General features: G+C 38.0%; 1 long non-coding RNA gene and 1 pseudogene across 2 annotated transcripts; one reads left to right on the top strand and one right to left on the bottom strand.

Annotated features, from left to right (window-relative positions):
* Window positions 1–4,485: 4,485 nt before the first annotated feature.
* Window positions 4,486–5,098, bottom strand: LOC125611120 (annotated as a pseudogene).
* A 980-nt stretch (window positions 5,099–6,078) lies between these two features.
* Window positions 6,079–21,824, top strand: LOC125611121. Of its 2 annotated transcripts, XR_007341256.1 has the most exons (5): window positions 6,079–7,253; window positions 11,795–11,922; window positions 13,809–17,046; window positions 18,694–19,412; window positions 20,657–21,824. It is a non-coding gene; the product is annotated as an uncharacterized LOC125611121 (long non-coding RNA). The 2 variants fall into 2 exon arrangements; XR_007341255.1 differs by lacking the exon at window positions 20,657–21,824 and having other exon boundaries at window positions 18,694–19,846.
* The last annotated feature ends 127 nt before the right edge of the window (window positions 21,825–21,951 follow it).

The following is a 21,951-nucleotide window of genomic DNA, read 5'->3' as shown; positions in this document are numbered from 1 at the left end:
TATCTGTGGATATGGGCAGTTTTTGTTTCTTTTCAATAGTAATACGTTTTATTTGCTTTTTCTTGCTTCACAGTTCTGGACAGGATCTTCAGACAATGTTGAATAGATGTGATAGTAGATATTTTGGCTTTATTTCTTATCTAGGGATAATTTAAATTTTACAAATAAGTGTGATATATTTTATAGTTTTTAATAGACATGTTTCATCAGATTAAGAAGGTTCCCTTTCAGTCCTAGTTTGATAAGTGTTTCTTAGATATTGAATATCAAATGATTTTTCTGCATTTGTTGGGGTGATCATTGGATTTTACTCTCTTACTATGTTAATGTGATGAATTATATTGACTTACTTTTTATGATTGATCTTAAAATCATAATATATTCACATATTCCTGAAGCCTCTGCCTCTTTGAAATAATGGATATTAAAGCTTCTGAAAATCTCAAAGGCTCATTCAACCCTAATATCTGGCATTTTTTCCTAATAATTCCTGTGGGTGTTATTATGTGCCCAGAGGCAGGATAGCAGAATGTTTAAAGAGCACATTTTCTAGAACTCAGTTGTTTGAATGCTGTTCCTGGCCATGTCATTTATCAACTGAGTGACTTTGGTAAATTTCTTAATCTCTTTGCACTCAGCTGTAAAATGTGAATGTTGCTATATATACACCTCCTAGAAGAATTATACCTGTAACATTCTTAGAACCATGATAGGCCTTTGTAAGTGCAATGTGCTAACTTCTAAAGTTTTTATGTTTATGTCACTCACTTGAATGAAGAATTTGAAAGCTAGAAATATAGTTCATAGCTTAACAATTGAAACCAGAAATAGAAGCCATTTAGCAGAAATAATGGTTTATCTTTAAGGCTTAATAATTTACACAGATCCAAGATGAAATGAGATAGGACTAATTAGCATTATTTTAGCAGCCATTCACTGAGCAGTTTCTGTGCCCTTAGTCTTGAGTACTTCTAAAACATCCTTGGTAACTTAACTCACAACAATGTGACTGTACTTAATACTATAGGACTGTAACTTTAAAATGGTTTAAATGGTAAAATTTATCTTTCGAATCATACAGTCTATTCTAATTCATCCTCTCAAAATGCCTATGAGGTAAGTATTATTTCTATTTACTTAGAGGAATTTAATAACTTGCCCAAATTCCCCAGTTAGTGTGCTGCAGAGATCTGAAGGCACGTCTGAACACTTCTGCAGTATGCTCCTCAGAGGGAATACCCTGACTGCTGTGAGGCACTGTTAGAATGGATAAGGTGTCTAATGGTCACAGGACTATGTGGTAGATGTAATGAACTAAAATTGAGGGCTTGTTAGAAACTGTGAAGCCATTTATTTGTATGTAGAACTTCATTCCTTGATTTACGAACGTGACTATATTAATAAGGATGTATTTCACAAGCCCTAGACATACGTAGTGATTTATCTTCCTTTGGAATTTTCTATTAGAGGTCAGTTAGGAGTTTTTGAATTTTGGTAATGAAGTATATTCATTTTTATACTTCCTACTACCATAAAAGTTAATATTCCAGATGTTACAGTTGACCTCTGAATTTTAGTTCTTCTGATTGCTGATTACAAGTGCTATACATATTTGGTTTTCATTTGGTGTTGAGAGCCACAGCTGAAGGGGCCCCAGCAAACTTCCAGCTGCCAGCAAACTTCCAGCTGCCAGCTGATGATTGGCTCACAGCAGCCCCAGCAAACTTGTAGCTGCCAACTGATTGGCTCCTCTGCGGTGATGATCATTGGGCTGTTTCCCCGCCCTTTCAGACCACGGAGCTGCTCATTGGGGGACTTTTTTTGGCTCTGCTCACCAGACCCAGCCAATAGTCCTCAAGAGCAGGAGGAGTAGGGGAGGTTGAGAGGCTTGTGGGAAGCCGGTGGTGGCAGTTGGGCTCTGAGGGTTTTTCCTGAGGAGCTGTGTGGTGTGGTGTGTGTGTTCTAAAAATAAAGTTCATTTCTTATGACAAGTGGCTCCTGAATTGTGCCCAGCCAGACTGTGGCAATTTGGCATTTTAATTAGTATCTCTTTTATTTTCTTTATTAATAAAAGAAGTGTCTAAAAATGCTTCTTTTTTCCCATTGCACTTTGGATATCATTTTAACTGGTTATCATTTTCATTGTATTGCTATACTTGAGGCAATACTCAGGAATAATCACAGAAATGGATTTATCTCCTATTCTGCCAACATTCTGACAAAGGAATTTCTTGAACAGTTAAAATTATCTTCTGTGATGGATACTTTTTTTTTTTCTTTTGATACTGGGGATTGAACTCAGGGACACTCGACCACTGAGCCACATCCCCAGCCCTATTTTGTGTCTTACTTAGAGACAGAGTCTCACTGAGTTGCTTAGCACCTCACTTATGCAGAGGCTGGCTTTGAACTTGGGATCCTCCTGCTTCAGCCTCCAGAGACACTGTGATTATAGGTATGTATCTGCAGCCAGCCCTTTGTTAGTTTTAAAGTATTATTTCCTGAAAAATATGGCTGCTTTGGCCCTATTGTATTTACTTATTGGCACTGTCAGTTAACATTTTTTTTTACCTCAATTTAGTCAACCTACCAATTACTGTGGCCTCACATCAACTTTCTATCCCCATTCTACCAACCTGCATCTTCATCAGTGCCGTAGCTCACCACTACCCTCTGTCCTCAGCTGTCATGCCTGCTAGCTGTGCCTCCATGTTCCTCAGCCTCCAACCTCATCATTCCACATTGTTATTCATTCAGCTGACTGATCTGTACCTCCATAACTCACCTCTCACTCTGCTGTGTCCTTAGTCACCACCCAGTGGTTTACTCTCTGCATAACTCCCAAGGCCTCTCATTCCTTAGATTCTTGTATCTAAGATTCTTGAATCTTAGATTCCTTAGATTCTGGGCCCTCTGACCTGTGCCTGTGTACAGCTCGTGATCCTCCTCACTGCCACCTCTCCAAGCACTATGCTCACTCCTGTAAACCACTAGGGGAAGGAGAGGAAGTTGTTACTCTCATTCTCACATGAGTGCACAGTACAGGTTACCAGAGGCTCAATTGTGATCATGCCGTCTCTCTGGCCATGAATGGAATGTGTACTTGTATTTTCATGTATTTTAAAATGTTCTCAGTTTTCATTGCTAATGTGATAAATAGCAATAAAATGCACATAAACAAAATTTCTTTGAGATCCTCAATAATTTTAGGAATATATAAAAGGTTCATGAGATCAGAAAGTTTTAGAGTCACTGTTCCATATGTACAAGAAAAAGATTTTTTTAAAAAAGATAAATATTTGAGCCAAAGACAGGCAAGTCATTTTTTAAAAATTTCTACAGATACACAATAAACATAACTAAAAAGTGTAGTTTTCTAATAAAGACGTGAAAATAAAAAGCAAGATACTATTTTGCTTATTTATCAAATTGATAATAAAAGTATAATAAATAGCTGGTTGAAAGGCATTTTAGCAGAATAGATCAGAAGCTTATGTTTCTTTTGACTCTTTTTGGAAATATGTTGTACAGAAATTATTGAATTATTGTGTCTGAAGAGTCAATGTATTTATCATGTTTTGTTTTTTGTATAATATTAAAAATTCAGAAATTTTCTAAAATCTGGATGATATTAAGAAGAAACTTCTAGCGGAAGAAAAGTACTTCTAAAGTGTTTCCTTTCTTTCTTAGCTGTTTTGGTGGCCACCTAATGCATAATTGTGTGGAACTATGATTAATACGAACCTGACTATCATTTCTTTACGTAGCATGTATAATAAATGTCAAATGATAAACAGTCAGATACAACACATGGAGTAATTTGTGGGTTTGTTTTTTCACCAGAAACATTTATTTTAGCTTTTAAAAACAATTTTGTACCACAGCAAGACAGAAGGGGAGATTGGCCTAGATGTTCCAGAGACTAGCACATGCCCAGTGTAGAGTTCATTTGGGGCACTTTGCCCAGGACACTTTCAATAAAACATACAGTTACTCTAGGGATTTTGAGGCTGTGGTTATATCAGGATTATATATTTATTCCTTTTTTATTCAAAATATCCATTTACTTACTGCAAGTGGTCAAAGTAGGAAAGGTAGTAATGTTTGTTTTGTGTGTGTGTGTGTGTGTTGTTTTTGTTGTTGTTGTTGTTTGTTTTGGGTTTGTTTTTTTTTTCAAATAGATGTGCTCATCTATCTGTAAGCTCCATTTACTTACTGCAAGTGGTCAAAGTAGGAAAGGTAGTAATGTTGTGTGTGTGTGTGTGTGTGTGTGTGTGTTTGCTGTTGTTGTTTGTTTTGGGTTTTTTTTCAATAGATGTGCTCATCTATCTGTAAGCTCCATTTTATGCATAGCACAAAGTGGGCTTAATATTTCTCTTCAGGTCATTCAGCACTATCATTTTTTAAGAAAATAAATACCTTAGAAACAAATCACAGTCTGCCTTAACAAAGTATAATCATGCTAATGAAAATTTAATCTTTTTGAGAGCTATGGCCAAAATCCAAACTGCAGGACAATCTTTAGGAAAATTGGAATGTAAAGCATTGAGTTCAATTTAAATAGCATCAAAGTCTTCATCATCATCTCCAATGTCATGAAACTGAATTCATCTCCAGGACCGAATGTATCAGGTTCATTGATTTCAGCCTGCTCCGGAAGCTCGACGTAAACACCAGACTTCTAGCTTCAACTGCATTGTATTTTAAAATTACATCAGCTTTGTTATTCTGGTTGTCTTGGATTTCCGTTTTTCTCAATTTCCCTCTGATGTGACAAACCTCTTCACACCATTGAAATTCATGCTTCTAATGGTCCATTTCCCATCATTCTGATTCCCTGAGCGCACTCTTGCCTGTCCTCCTCCTCCTTTACCTTCATTCTTGGGCATGGCAGTGAAGGTGAACTCCCAGAATCTCCGATTTCCCTCCTATTGCATGGGGGCGCGGCGGAGGGCACTCCTCAGAGCAGCGAGATGGGCCATGCAAAGAGCACCCAGGACCACGCAGGCTCCTGGAGGCCGAGTTGTAGGACCAGAGAGTCTGCAGAGCTCTTCCAAGAGTCTGGGTTCTACCGATCTCCGCCCGCGCCCAAGGTCACCAGCAGCAAATGACTTTTGCCATGTTTATTCTTTAAAAGGAAAATTTGCAAGGTATGTGGCTATGACTTCATATTTTACAGCAGTTACTGTAATCCAGCCATGGAAATTTTCTGGGTGGGGGCTGAATTTTCCTTAGTATTCAAACTGACTTACTCAGGTAGGAAAAGTGTTTTGGACTTCCTTGCTCTAAAACATCATGTGTTCACCAGTTCTTTCAAAGTGAAAGTCAAATATTAAAAAATCTAAACTAGGAATTGAAGGATTATTTTTATGAGAAGAATTTTTAATCTTACTATTTTTAAGGCTTTTCTTTGTGTACTCAGGAAACATTCTGGTCTTTAAGAAAAAATAGATTTTAGAAATGCTGAAATCTATTTTGCTACCTTGTAAGTTAGAAATGCTGATTAGCCTTGAAAATTGGAAGGAAAGGGCTGAGGTTGTGGCTCAGGGGCAGAGCACTTGCCTAAGCACTTGCTTCACTTGTATGAAGCACTGAGTTGAATTCTCAGCACCACATAACAAATAAATAAAGGCATTGTGTCCATCTATAACTAATATAAATATTTTTTTAAAAAATTGGAAGGAAAAATACCAACATGGTAACAGAGCTAACATGAGTGATTTTTTTTCCCATTTTGCCCCCAAATTTCAATATTATGTTCATTACTTCATTATTTGTAATATTATTTATTAAGCCTCCAAACAAAGTAGCTTTAAGAAGCACTGGGCATTAAAAAGGATAAGAAGATTCCCAAATAATTATTCTATGTACAGTAATATAGTAGCTTGCTTTTGTTTTGAAGGGATTTAAATACAGGTTCTTCCTATAGTGTTTTAATTGAGCTGTTAAACATTCCAAGTTTTCTAATAAAACTAAGTTATTATATGTTTGTTACACATGTGTTGGTGAGAAGAGAACAGTTTTCTAACACATCAAGGTACATATAATACTAATAGCTAGGTATATATAATACTTACCTACTAGTCTACTCATTTAATTACATATTATGTTTTTATAGTTAAAACAATGTCCGTAAACTTCGAAGCAAGTATACAGTTTTCAAAAAGAAGCATCAAATAATAGCTGAATTCAAAGCAGAATGTGGCCTGTTGCAGTGGACAGAAGAACTTCTTAAGCAACATCATGAAAATATCCAACATCTGCTGGTCATATGGTATTATATTGGGCTGCTGTAAATAAAAATGCCAGGTGGTTTATGGGTTACAGTTTTATATTGAGGTCATTGTTTTTACTGGGAAAAAAAACATAAAAATTATTAGTTTTCTCTGATTAACTACAGAGACGTCATATAAATGAATTCATTTATTTTTAATGTAGCAGTAAGCACAACAGTACTACGTTAAAAATATGTGTTCTCACTTTAGGGTTACTAATAGAAGCTGAAGTCCAAATAGGTTTTTTGTTTTGTTAACTAGTTAATATGGGAAGAGAATGACTGTAAAATATTTATTTATCATGGCCTCCTGGGTAGGAATTTCTAAGCATGTACTTCCAAGGAGCTTTGGAAAGAAATATTCAGGAAGGGTGCTCTGTGGAAGTTTACCTGCAGGCTTATCCCTTATGTGTTTGTGGTGTAGTTATCAGAAAAAAAGTTAAACCCAGAGTAGTAATGAACAAAGCTCTTCTCCTCGTGGATGCCAGTGCCTTTGAGTTTTCTTGGTTTGACTTTTTTCCCCACTCATGGGTAATCAGTTTCATCAGGATGCTGATCACATGCTAGCAATAGCTGGTAGAGGTAAATGGAATTTCAACCAGTTGTGGTTCCTTTTAGCTGACAAGATGAACTTTTCTGTTTCATGCTGATTAATAATTGTTTTCTTCTAGAAAATGTAAAAGTGAAAATTTACTGTTTATCAAACAGGTTCTAACAGCACTAACTTTAAAATTGATAGTAGCAACTGCATTGTGACTTCAAATTATTTTCTTATTTCCATTGTGTGTTTTTGTTGCTGCTGTTGTTATTGATTTACCTATAATTATTTCTTCAAATCCAACATTTGGAGATTTTCAAGTTACTATTCTGTTATGGGTGTCCAGCTCATTTCTACTGTAACCAGAGGGCATACTTTATGATTTCAGTCCTTGGAAATTTGCTTATTCTTGCATTATGGCCCAGCACATGGTCTGCATTGGTAAGTATTCTATGTGCAATTGAAAAGAATGTATATTTTACAGTGGTTGGGAATCATATTCTATATATGTAAATTTAAACAAATGTGTTAACCCTCATACTCAAATTGTCCATACCCCTTTTGATTTTTTTGTCTGCTTCTTGCATCAGTATTGAGAGAAATTTCTTAAAAATTTTAACTGTGATTATTGCTTATCTATTTTGACTTTACGTTCTTGACACAACTTTTTTGTTTTATATTTTTTTCTTAAGTTGGGTTCCTTGGAAATAGAGCCAAGAAGGGAATTCCTATACAAGTGATTTTGTGAGGTAGTGCCTCCAGAAGGAAGGAAATGGATCAGCACAAAATAGCCACTAAGGACCAGGTCTCAGTTGGAGTCAAATTCATTCTGATCCCTGGAGGAAACTGAGCAAATTGCACCACAGAGTTGATTATACCTTGAGGCAAGGAGGTTGGCCATTCATAGCCCTGTGTCAGTCAGTCATCAGCTTTGATAGGGGAAAACCTCTTAAGTGAGGAAGTTCCCAGTTGGCTGAGGGCATGCTCTGCAGAAGTGGGCACTTGTGAACCATTAGCAGTCAGCACAACAGTTTGCAGGTGAGGTATGAGTGGAGAACAACATCCACTAAGTCCACCTCTTCCACTGAGGAAATCGGCTTATTTCTCACATTAAACTCATGGCACAAAATATACCTTCTACAAGATTCTGATTGGTCAAAATTTCTAGTAGGAAGATTAGTACACAAATTGAAATTTTCTTATTATATTTGTTCCTGAGGACATAATAGATAGTCAGCATCTCCTTCCTCTATTCCATGGCTGAATGTCCCCTCTAAAACTCAGGTTGACATTTAACTGCCAGAGCAACAGTGTCGAGAAGCAGAACCTTCATGAGGTGATTAGAGAATGCGTGAGGTCTCTGCTCTCATGACTGGATTCATATTGTCATTACTGGTTCACTTAGGGAATTATGCTTCCCTTCCAGACAATGTTAAGCTCTGTGGGTTTAGATGTTCTGCTTCCCAGAGTAGGTATGCTTGTGTTATAAGGCTCTCAAAACTTAATGCTCTAGGGCTTGGGATATAGCTTAGTTGGTAGAGTGTTTGCCTTCTGTGCACAAATCCCCGGGTTCAATCCCCAGCACCACACATACTTACCAAAAAACCCCACAAAACTTAGTTCTCTGACTACCATCTGATTACTTGGGCTCTTCATGCCAACAATCCAGTAAAAAATGTTATATTGGCAGAATATTATAAAGTATATAAAGTGTATAAGGTGTTACACACACTGCTATATAATGGAGACAGAAATAAATCATTTGGTACTTAGGTAATTTGTTGAGACATCTTGCTACTGTCATGCAAAATTTTAACTGTAACTGGGCAAGTCCAGCAATCATGGCCTAATAAGGGTACAGTTTTTATAGTCTCCCACCTCCCAAGGTTGAAGGACTGGGTCATCCTACCAGTAATTCATCTTGATAAGAAGCAGTCATCTAGATGAGAGGCAGTTCTAGCTGAAGGTGAGGGAAGCCTTGAACACATGCCTTTATACATTTTCTACTTCTAGAACAGAATACCACTGACTGGTAAATCAGAAATATAGAAGTTTATTTGGCTCATATTTCTGAAGGCTGGGAAGTCCAAAGGCATGGATGGGTCTTGCATCTGTTAATGCCTTTGTGATGTGTCATAACACAGCAAAAAGGCAAGCAAATACAGAAAAGACAGGAAAATCAGGTCAAACTCATCCTTTTAATCAGTAACCCACTCCCACAGGAGCTCAGGATCGGCCTCTGTTGCTGGTACATCAGACACTGACAGTGGCTACATGAACACTGGTGAGGAAAGAGAGCCCAAGACTGTTTGGCCCTGACATAGTCTCCATCCCTGCCAACATAGTAATTCTGTTCAGGAGCCCATTAGCCAAGCTTTGAGTGGTCAGTGACAGAAACTGGTTGACATCCCTGGCCAAGTCATCCTTTCCTTCTGGTTGTTCAGTGTCTTTTCTGCAGTGGGCATTCCCTGGTGGACATGTGATGAAAAGGTGATCACACTAAGTGCCTACTCCCATAGGTCCATTCACATGCCTCTTCCCTACACCTTCCTGTCCTCAGACTTCCGGTATTGCTATCTTGCTTCTTCTAAACTCCTGACCAGCAATCTAGCTATTTGATGTTCCCCAGAGCATACAGGTTAAAATGGGATTGAAGCATCTCAAGTGAGTGTGTGGAGATACCCCATCCTGGAATCTCCACCTGTTCCCTTCTCCATCAAGACCCTGATTTTGGCATGGAATAGTTTCCTAGACTTCTATAGCTCAGCTTTCTCTGAAAATTTGCCTGTCTTATAGTTAAGTACTGTGTCCAGTTTTCAGTTCCCTCTGCCCTTCAACAATAAGAAATGAGGGCTTATTTAAAACCCCCTAAGGAGGTTCTCTGACTTTGCTTTAATTTACTGATTAGTGGATATGAACCTGTCATTTTATTTCTTCAACCATCATAGAACTTAGCAACATTCCATTGTCCGTAGTGTTACTGTTTCCCCTCAAAAGCCAGTTCACCCATCCTTGTATCAGTTCAAATCCTCTAAAAAGCACACACCAAAATAGGATTAGATGTTTATTGAGGGGAACACTTGTAAAGAATAAAGGGAAAGGAAGAGAAAGAGACCAGGAGAGCCTTCGGATTGTGATACAGTTTCAATACCTGTGTAGGGAGAGGGAGGAGGGAGAATTGGTAGGAGGAGCCTCATGTGCTATTTGATCCATTTTTTGAATTCTTATTGTCAGTTATGTTTCTCAGTTCTAGGTTTTCCATTTGGTCCTATTTCTACTTAGATTCCAGTCGTTCGTAATCTCCAACTTTTATTTTTTTAAGTACATTAATCACAACTATTTTAAAGTACCTATCAGATAAATTATTTCACTTGAGCATCTATTCCTATTGTCTTATATTTTTTCTTCTTGATTTTCAGTCATTTGACTCTGTTACTTTGCTTACATACAAATTTTAAGGCGTTAAATGTGATTGAAATTTTCAAGGCCCAGCTGTATTTGTGTTTGGTTTTTGTTTTTGTTTTTGTTTTTTCCTGTGCTGGTGATTGAGCTCAGAGCCTTGCACATGCTAAACAAGTGCTTTATCACTTGAGCTACACCTCATCCTTTTGTCTTCCTTTAAAGAGAATGCAATGTTGTTGTTTTTTTCTGGAAGATCACTTTGATCTATTTGAGGGTGGTTTTTGTTAGAGTTGACATTTTTTTTAGTTGTAGCTTACTCCTAATCTGTGGCAGAAGCTTACTTAGACAGTGGTTTTGACTTGTAGAACCTAGCTCTTACCATACTTCTAAGGAAGTAGCTCTTCTGAGACTTCAGCTGATAGCCTAGGGTATTTAGCAAGGCCTCTACACCTTGACAAGGCTTGAATCCCTACCACCATTTCCCTAGCAGTGTGAAACTGTTGATATCCTTGCTCAGCTCTTTAACAATCATCTGCTGATTTCCGTTTGGTTTCTGAGAGTCCTACTCTGCTTGTGCACAGCTTAGGATTTTGGTAATGCCTAAAGGGGAAATCACACTAGAATTTTTGGCTAATTCTTTGTATTTCCCTCTACCTTCTTTTTATTTTTCCCTTCTATCCCTCTAAGTCCCAGGCTAAAATCCCAACTCTTCCTCCTTTATCTTTCTCACCTTTTGGTTCTTCCATTCTCTTGGGACCACCTTCAGAAAGGTTTCCAAACCAACCATTCCACTGCAATTTTTCTTGTCAGATCCCAAATACCTTTCCATTGCTAACTCCAATGATCAGTTCTTAGTTCTTTTCTTACTTGATCTTTTAGCAATATTTCATATTTGACCTAGTTGATCACTACTTCTTCCCATAAATTTTTCTCCCTTGTCTTCTAGGGTGCTGTACTCTCTAGGTTTTTCTCCTAAACTATACTTCCTGTTTCTATTCCTTTGCTAGAGACTTACTCCCTCATTTCCTTCAGGACTTTGCTCAGATATCACTTCAGGAAAACCTTCTCTAATCATCTTTATGATTTAAGATTTCAACCCCATTCTTACCTCACACAATCTGTATTTATTTATTTATTATTTATTTGTTTGCATGTTGTTTAGTTCTGGTGCCTAGAGCTGTGCTTGGCACAGTTAAACATACAGTAAATATCGGGTGAGTGAGCAAATGCAAGAACAATTTATCACCTGAGAATTCATTCATTCATCAAGTATTTATTGAGTATGACCCTGTTTCAGGTTCTGTACTAATATGTAGTGTTATTGTAAAGACAACAATTAGAAATATCACCTTTGCACCTGAGGGTACCATAGTGAAATCTAGTATAGGTTGGTAACATGGAGAGGCAGTAATTGAATGAAGTAATATTTAAAGTCATTAAGATTGTCCTTTAAAATTCTAAACAAACTTATTATTTATAATTTTTTGTAAAATATGAAGTCTGCATACTTCATATGGGCTCCTGCAAAATATTGACACGCATTTTGTGTTGTTTTTTTTTTTTTTGTATCTTACTTACAGCAAACTACTGAGGAGAAAAAGGTTATATCTGATATATTTACACCCAAGAAGAGCTACAAAGGATATCAGCACTGAAGAGCGAAGTCGATGAAATGAAAGGATGAACCTCGGATGACACGTCTGAAATGGTGATTACACTTTCTTTTTTGTTTCTTTATTATCTTCTACTGCTGGAAAACAGATGTTTTTGTGTTTGTTTTATTTTCAGTGAAACATTCATATTTCTTCACAGTGTGTTTTATGTTCTTTCATCTGTTCCTAATAGTCTCNAATTCAAGGCCAGTCTCAGAGCATAGCAAGACCCTGTCTCAAAATAAAAATTATAAAGGTCTGAGGGTTGAACCCAGGGCTGTTTTACCATTGAGTCACATCCTCAGACCTTTATAATTTTTATTTTGAGACAGGGTCTTGCTATGCTCTGAGACTGGCCTTGAATTTGTCGGCCTCCTGCCTCACCTCCTGAGTCTCTGGGATGACAGGCATGTGCCACGGTGCCCAGCTTTATTTTTGTCAATCTCTTTTGAATTTTTTTATTTTAATAAGAATGTTCAACCTATAATACTTTATGTATATTGTGACTTTTTAGATACATATATCTAACATTTAAAGAATTTTTTTTAAAAAGTATGTTTTCCCAAGTTATACCTCTGTACCTAATGGAATTATTTCCTTTTCATGTATGTCCTTGGTATTTCTGTATATTCACGGCTGCTGTTCAGCCAGAAAGCACTGGCACATTTTCATCAGGCATTGTAATATTAAAATTTTTTCTTATTGGTAAATAGCTGCTGCCTCAAACTCTCAGAGTAACTTTGTCTACATTGGACATTCCCCTAGAACATTCTGGATTTTACCAAAATCTACCTCAAAAAAAAAAAAAAAACAAAACAAAAACAAAACTAGCATTTACTACAGAAGCAATCTCCAGGACTCAGGACTCTGTTTGTCCCTATAACTGGTATCTATTCTAACTGGTCATTAGTTGTGCTATTCAGATTATTACATATTTTTAATATCACTTCATTCATATTTATGAATATTTTATGTAACTTACATAACCATATATATTTAAATAGTACAACATGATTGTAGTCTACATAGGCAACTTTGGAATGTATTTTTTTCATTCAATGTTAAGGTTTCATATGGTTTAAAAAACCAAAGATTTTTTTTTCCCCATTAAAGTCAGGTACAGATTAAGTGGAAGACACTCTTCCTAATGGCTTAGTGTTCTAAGTAGTGTTGGACACCTTGTAAACCAGGCAGTTTCCAGGAACTCCCAACCTTATTTACTCAGTGGTAAAATGGGAATAATAATACTTATTTAGTGGATCACTGAAAGAATGAACTGGGTCAGGGCTGGGGTTGTGGCTCAGGGGTAAAGCACTCAGCTAGCATGTGTGAGACTCTGGGTTCAATCCTCAGCACCATGTAAAAATAAATAAAATAAAGGTATTTTTTTTTAAAAAAGGAATGAGCTGCATTAAATAAATTATTTAGTAAGTGCCTTACATATGAAGATCATCCTACAAATGGTGACTCTCCTGATCCTGGATCCTTCCGTCAACACTTTCAACCCATTCTTGTTAACTTCACCCTAATTTCCTAGAATTTGAGTCACTGTGACAAAGGTGCTGAGGATTAAAGCCAGGGCCTTGCACATACGAGGCAAGTGCTCTACCACTGAGCCACAACCCCAGCCCACAATAAAGGATTTTGCACACTTAAGCATTGGATGCATGCTGGCAAATTGCCAATTCTACAGCCTTTTTCTTCCACTCCTCACAGTTGTGGGATGGAATGTGATTCTATACCCTCCGCTTTCTTAGATTCCAGTAGTCACTTAACAGACTCTAGTTTCTCAGTGGTCTACCTTGAGATGGTTTTTTTCTTATTGTTACTCTGTCTTAAAGAGTTTAGTGTCAGCTTGCTTTCGGGGTGGTTTGTATACTCCCCAATAATGGGAAATCAGGTATTATACAAATTTTTTTTAAAAAAACTTATGTTTTCATAGCCCGACTCTAAGCCAGTACATGTGGTACTGATGCTACTGACCATGACCACAAAGGTTGCCCAGCAGATGAATGGTAAGATGGGAGGAGCCCTCTGGAAGGTGGAGGTATTACCTTCTCTTTTATTTGTACAAGGTGAAGTTTAAGAGTCTACTTTTTTTAATCTAACCATTAACTTTTGTTAATATTCTGTTCTAAATGTACTACTTTTTTGAAAAAAGTTGGAAAAGACAAAGGCAAGTGCAGGATTTGTGGAGAGCACCAATGAGGAATTAGATAAGTGAGTAAGCTTTGGCAGACATTTAGTTGGTCACCATCTGTTCACCAAACAGAAGAGGTGGACCTGACTCATATTCATTGGGAGTTTAGACAAGTAGTTCTTAGACATGAGCTGTCCCAGTTTTCTGGCATAGTTATACTCCCTACTCCCAAAATATTTTGCATGGATTATTAATTCATTTTTTTCTAACAGAGCACAAAAGTAGCAGCTGACAATACCTGCTTTTGTGTAGATCTTTGGGTGAGACAGTTGGCACCACAGGGCTCTCAGGATATCATGAGATAGAGATTAAGTTGTTGGCCAAGCCACATTCTCATCTGGAGGCTTGTGGTCCTCTTCTAGGCTCTTGTGGGTGGGGCAGAAGTCATTTCCTTCTGGCGGTAGCACTGAGGTCCCAATGCCTTGCTGGCTATCAGCTCCAGGTCAATCTAGGCTCTTAGAGGTTGTCCACATTTCTTTGCACACCCCCTTACCTCCCATCTTCTGACCAGCCAGGGCACATCAAGTCCTTGCTGCTAGAGGCCTGTAAGTATAGAATCTTGACTTCTTCAGGCCTTTCTATGTAATGTACCCACTAATGGAGATGTGCATCTGTATTTCCACACTTCCCCTTTTCTCTTTGAACCATTTCCCCCTCATGCTTAGAGTAGAAAACATACAACACCTTAAAATGAGTGTGTAGCCCTTGTGTATTTGATATGTGGTCCTCATAGATTCCCCACTGTCACCACCACAATTGATGTCTGTGTTCTACTAGAGAATAATTCCAGAGTGTTCTTTAGGGAAAATCCATCTTCATTTGCACAGTTTACATCATTTTCCCCAGGCATTCTCCATTTCAACACAGTATTTTGTATGCGTTTTTCTTTGAAATTAGAAAATAATGTTGCAATAATAGGAAGACAGTGTCACCATGCACTGAGTGGACATTTGGAAGCATTTTCTAGGTCCAAATACTGGCAGTGCAGCAGAGAAAACAGAACCAAATGCCAATGGTAAATCACGGAGGTTAACTCCTGATAAGAGGCAGACACATAAGGATAGCACACAATGTCAGGTGGTCAGGTGTGCTCACTCTGAAGTGAACAGTAAAGGGATAGCAACTTGGGATATCTTATGATTTTAGTGGACATGCTGAAGTTGTCACAATAGCTGTCACTCTTGCAAAGCAAGTTGCTCCCGCAGATGATTATCTGGATGAGCCATTGCTTAAGACACAGAGACCAAAGCAGGAATCTCTAGGAACTTGGTCACATTTCCCAGCAGATGAAACTACAGTAGTCATGCAGGTTGACAACATGAATAATTTGTAGTAATGTTAACAGTTCTTATTTATGTGTACTCAAAAGCCCTTATAAGGTGATGAAGATATCAGAAGAGAGTGATACCTTGATCATTATAGATATGTGAAAGAATTGATACTTAATTGGATTCTTTGGCTACTGGTGTGTGTATGTATGTATGTATAATGGACATATACACACATATAGGTTTTGTCATATATTAATTCAGAATCGAAATGATTCTGAAATTTTAAGATTCCAGCTCATTTATTTTTTCATCAAACAGGTGGTACTCTCAATGTATCTTCTAGGAACCAGGAGAGGAGCTTGCGGATGGATTGATGAGCTGTTTGCAAATTCAGCCTGGGGTTCAGGTACCAACTCTACATCAGTAGTTTTCCACAAGTGGAGATAGTGCCCCCAGAGACCATTCATTCATAACTGAAAACATTTTTTGTTGCCGCACTGGGATGGTGTTGTGCTGGCATGTAGTCCAGCAGGTAGAGATAAGAAATGCTGCAAAACACCCCACTGTGCATGACACAACCACACCCCCCGACATCACCAAGAGTTGTGTGTCTCAAATTTCAATAGTCCTGTTGTTGAGAACCATAGACTAAATACATAAATAAATGAAAGAGACCCTGGACTATTCTGAAGTTGGAGGCTGTGATTGAAACTGTCTTGAAAGTTACAGTGTTGAAAGGTGAACCCTGACATTATCAAAAATAGCAAAGGCCAGTTTGTCTCAAGTGGAGGTTGATTTACATCCTTCTAGGTGCCTTGAGTTGCTGGTTTAGAAACATAACCACGTGTGCCACAATCTTTTGTGGTCTACTGAGATGGAGTGGAAGATGGTCAGCTTCAGGCCTTGCTTGAACATGAAATACCCCAGCTCATGAGCTGCTTAGAAAATCAGTGCACACATAGGTTAGCACATAAACTGTCCAGTTCAGATGATGTAAGCTGTACTGAGAAAAATGTGTTCTCAGGGAGGGAAAAAAAAACAAAGTGACATGTGAAGAGGTAGAAAGGGGCTTGATGCACACAGTGAGCTTCAGTGATTCACACTGAGTCAGGGTGCAGAGCACAGTGTTGTGGCAGCATCTTTCCCCTGTTTGTTTTTATGGAGCACTGTGTGGAGCACTCATCAGCCTTAGAGGTTCATAGATTTCTGTGAATAACAACATTTCTGTGGATTGCAGGTATCACTCCTTTGATCCCAGAGTTTCTAAGTCTCTGTGCTCTGGGGCTCCCTCTCCCCTGTCTCCTCAACCTTATCTGTTTGTGGGGCCTGATGCCCAGCATAGTCAGCAGGAGTGGTCCTGAGGTTGAGAGGAAAGGCCCCTTCACCTAGGATAAGGGTGGCTCTGAAAAGAGTCCTCCTCCTTTGCTGCTCTGTTTGGTAACGTGCAACCAAGACTGTAAACTGGGCTTTTGGGAAGGTGGATACTGTCTAGAGGCTTTTAAACAGGTCCTAAGTGTGTGATGTTCTCTTGCCATGAATTATTTGGAGATGAGATTGAGTAAACATCCTAATTTTTCTTCAGGTATCAAGCTAACTTTCATTGTGGTGAAGATATGAATAAACACCAGGATTTTTGTTGAAAACGATAATGGACTTGGAAATCCATTTCTAGGAACTGTGATCAACATGGTGTTAACCACAGAGCAATGGTAAGACAGTTTTGTTTTTAAATCTATGACATTCTCAGTTCACCTTGGCCAAATCACTTAATCCCAGTAACTTCATCTTAGAAGCATTTTCTGATTCTTGACAACTGATTTGATCTATATATTTTTCACGCTTAGCCAGAGACACTGCATTTTGATTTAGAAATTGTGACTGGTCTTGTGGTTAACATTCTTAATCAAGCTTTTGTGTCTGTGACAAAATAAAGGTTAACTTTATTGTGGCCCTAAAATGACTTCAGGTATGAATATGAACATAGCAAACAGGCTGAGGTTGTAGCTCAGTGATAGAGCACTTGCCTAGCACACATGGGGCACTGGTTTGATCCTCAGCACCACATAAAAATGAATAAATAAAATAAAGGTATTGTGTCCATCTATAGGAGACAATATAGAAAAACAGTATCTCTTATGACATGGAGATGAACAATGATGCATTACAAGGTAATATTAATATTGGATAAGCTAAAAATACCGAGTTTTCTATTGTCATCTCTACTATCCATGAACATGTGCAAAAATTCAGATTAGTCATTTGTTGGCTTGATGTTCCAAGTGTTATCCCATGGTAACTGAACCATCATCAGCAGAGTTTTGTATCCATTGTTTATGTGAAGCCACATGCTTTCTCTGGAACCACACAGGTTGCTCTTTGCATTTAAGAGGATTCTTTGAATAGACCTAGGAAACAATGTAGGAGAACTATATTTTCTTGTACTCTTCTAAACAAAGTGGTATTTGGACAAGGGGCAGAGATTAGTTTCAAATATACCAGAGGGTATGCTAAGACATAATTTGCTTTAATTATTGATTTAAGTTTGCAATTTGTGCCTGTCTTACTAAAAATGACAAAGCATTTAAAATTTTTAAACAGGTAAAATCCATGGCCAACAGTGATGAATATACTATAGGAGCTAGGCCCATAATTAAACATGAGCCAAGGCAAATGTTCTTTTTTGAAGTTAGAATTTGGTTTATGTTAATTTTCTAGAAATATGAAAGATTAATTTGGAAGGAAAGAATGGAACATTGTTATGAAACTTTCTGAATGCTCCCTATAAATGAAATGTGTACAAATGTCATTCTTGATGCTATTAAATTTAAAATGATGTAATTCAATAAAGGTAGTCATGTTTAAGTCATTGAATTGAGTACCTTAAAAATATATTTTATGATTAAATTATTGTTTTTCTACGATAAATGGAAATATTACTGAAATTAGGGCACTATCTCATTACATTAGCCTATTAATCTTTTATAAATTGGGTGAAAGCAAGTTGGGCATGGGTATTACACAATGATAGGACTGGGAGCAGCTGTGCTGCTCATGGAAGTCCCTGAAATGAAGAACATCCTTCCTCAGTTACATGCTGTAAACTCCCCAGCAGTAAAAACAGAGCCTCCTTCCTCATCTAGTGACCCCCACCATGACCAGAAACATTTCCACTGTTGAACTTCAGAATTTTCAACACTGAGGATAAGTAGTATTAAATTTTGGATTCAAGGAAAGTAGTCCTGACTTGCAAATATCTAATTAGCAACACTTCTTTTTTTTTCCTTTGATCACACTAGAAATATTTAAATTTTCAGAAAGCAGAATGCACAAAGAGAACTTAAATGCTCATGTTTCAGGCTTGACACTGAATTTTTGTCTGTCTCATGAAGAACTTTGAAAGAAGTAAGAATCTTCCGACATGATGTATTGGTAATGTGAATTTTCAAGATTTTCATGTCAAGTAGGGCTAAGCCAGGAGCACAGGTGAGTGCCCTCTACCCCCCCAAGCTGGTAACAGAAGATCGTTAAACCTGGCTAGAGCTGGGTGGCAGTTGGGGCTTCAAGAGCCAGACTGGGATCCTTCAACCACTCCTTCCTCTGCCTCCCCAGGGCTCCCTGTCATATTTAAGCAGCCCACGCTTCCTGCCTGTAACTTAGGGCCACAAAAACTCAGAGCAGACTCCACTCTAAGCCATAAAAAACAATAAGGCACAGTTAATGGTCCAAAATATGTTATTTCTGCATTCTGTCCCCAAGGGGTCCTCCTAAGTTATTACCTAGAAAGAAACATAAAATCGCACCTAAAGCTGTGTGTTTCATAGAAACAAAGAAATTGAGCTTTTTTTCCCCCCTGTACCTCCCTGTAATTTAAGGCAGTGGGTCTTCCTAGCTAGAAATGAGGTTGCTACTCACAGATCAGAGAGGCTGCCCCTCAGTAGCTTGTACCAGTGTGATGTGGACATTTGTATACAGGTGGCTGCAGAATTTGTGGGGCCTGGTGCAAAATGAGCATATGAAACCTCCTGCTAAATATTTTAGGAATTTCAAGACTACAACAGATGTGAATTAACCAAAGGTAGGGAACTTCTGAATAGTTTGCTGGGTGGCTGCAGAGATGGCATGTCTGTGGGGCCAGATCTGCACACGCAGGATGCTCTGAGGAGCAGAAGGACAAGGCCCCTGAGCAGACTCCTGCCTTTGCCTGGCCTCTTCAGACAATGGAGATTGTGAGAAGATGAGGAGAAATTGTGGGGTGGCTTCTGAGGGAAAAGGTGGGGTGGCCAAGGACAGAATCCTCCTTAGTGGTTCTCCTGGTCCTGATGTGCCTGGGGTTGGGTACTGGAGGGCCCAAGAATCAGAATTATTTAATTTATTTAATTACTGGGAGGAACAAAGACTCAAATGTGCAAGAGAATGCTGGTATTGAAGAAGGGATGGACACAAGGCACAGGTTCTAGGCAGGGAATTATCCTCATTGTATTTTCATTGAATCAACTGTGTGTGTGTGTATGTGTGTGTGTGTGTGTGTGTGTGTGTGTGTTGCATACATATGAATATATATACATATATTTTATTATTTTTAATGAAATACAATGCACCAAATTTAGATAAATTATTTTTTTCTCCTAACCTGCTTCTCCCTTTTCTCCACCTTGGTATTTTTTAATCACTGTCCTTCTCATTTATCAAGACAGAAACAGGGAGTCTTCTTTGACACCTCTCTAATATCCTATCACTTCTACTATCAGTGTCTCTCTTGAGCCTACATAGGCACTTTCCACTGATGTTACCATTTTTCCTGGCCATGACTGACCACAGCCTCTTCAATTCCTCCCTTTTACATTATGCAGCCAGGAATTTGAGTCCTTCTTTTGCCACATGTTAGCTGGGTGACTTCTCTGAACCTCAGTTTCCTCTTCTATAAAATAAGAATAATACTATTTGTCTTAAAGGGTTGTTGTTAGAACTTGAAATGAGAGTAGGGTTTTACCATCATCCCTTGATTTTGCATCCTCAGGCTGTAGTTTAAATATCACTTTTAAAGAAAATTCTTAATGAAAGAGAATTTAATGTTACCACTTGAATTTTGTGCCAAAAATATATTTGTAACCTACATGTATATTAGGACTTCATTTTCCATGTTTCCCTTTGTTTTGTCAGATAATTTTTGCCAACATTGGAAATGTTGGCCTTGTCCAAATCATTGTGTTGAATAGTTAAACAACCCACTTGAATCAAAGTGTGAAATATGATATATCAAGAACTATGTAATGTTTTGAACAACCAACAATAAAAATTAAAAAAAAAAAGAATAAACAGATTTTCAGGTATGAGAATGACCTGGCTCTACACCAGACTGTGGAGGCTGACATCAATGGCCTGATAAAGGTGCTGGACAAGCTGACCCTGGCCAGAGTTGACCTGGAGATGCAGATTGAGAACCTGACTGAAGAGCTGGCCTATCTGAAGAAGAACTACAAGGAGGTCAGAAGTTGTTTTATTTCTTCTACACCAAAATTAAAGTTTCAGATTTGCAAATCTGGAGTTAAAACATGGCCTGTTAAAGGGGCCATTTGTTTTTGGATGTGCCTGTGTGTGTCCATTGCTGCTGCTGCTGTTAATAATGGTTTCTACGAAGGTGTAACAAATTAGAGGCACTTTCTGATTTTGTCACTTTCATTATTAGGTAATGAATTAGGTAATAAGAATTTTAATTATCTTGATTTGGTGATTTTGAAAAAATATATATGGTATTTCAAAAGTTAGAAAATAAACAAGTCTACCAGTAATATAAAATGCCATCTACACCACACATGGAACTCTGATGGGCCACGGTATATAATAGGGGCTGCTGTAGAGAATGGTCACTGGCAGGAAATTCATAAAGGAGGCCACTCACACCCTGCAGGCCTGGGCACTGCCTTCAGCCCTCAGGTTGGCAGCTGTAGTGAAATCCCCCAGCAACCTGCATCCCAGGCCTCTCCTTCCTGTACAGACTGTGGACTCTCCAGAAGGAGGGCCAGCTAATCCTTCTGACCCATATAGATTCTGCAGCATATAGATAGGGTCCACAGTCACTTAAAGGGCCAGTGAAAATATCTTAAAATTTTTTAGCATGCTTAAATACATTGCCTTTTTTTGGTTCTAATTAGTTATGTATGAAAGTAGAATGCATTTTGACGCTTAATACGTAAGTTCAGAATAACTTCTCATTTCTCTGATTGTACATGATATAAAGTTACACTGGTTGTGTAATCATATATGCACATGGGGTAATAATGTGTGATTTATTCTCCTATGCTACCTACCCCCATACCCCTCTCCTACTTTCATTGCCCTATGTCTAATCCAAAGTGTCCCTATTCTTCCCTGGACACCTTCCCTTATTGTGAATTAGAATCTACATATCAGAGACAGCATTTGACCTTTGGTTCTTTGGGGTTGGCTTATTTTACTTAGCATAATATTTTCCAGCTTTATATCTATTTACCAGCAAATTCCATCATTTCATTCTTTAAGGCCTAGTAATATTCCATTATGTATATATACCACTGTTCTAGTTGTAAGTTCTTGATGCACTTTGAGTTGAGTTTCTCACAGGGTGAGAAATACGA

The sequence above is a fragment of the Marmota marmota genome, unplaced genomic scaffold, assembly GCF_001458135.2.
Source record: "Marmota marmota marmota unplaced genomic scaffold, marMar, whole genome shotgun sequence".
NCBI classification, from domain to species: domain Eukaryota; kingdom Metazoa; phylum Chordata; class Mammalia; order Rodentia; family Sciuridae; genus Marmota; species Marmota marmota.
The sequence above is the reverse complement of the archived record's forward strand: the minus strand, read 5'-3'. Positions and strand labels throughout refer to the sequence as shown.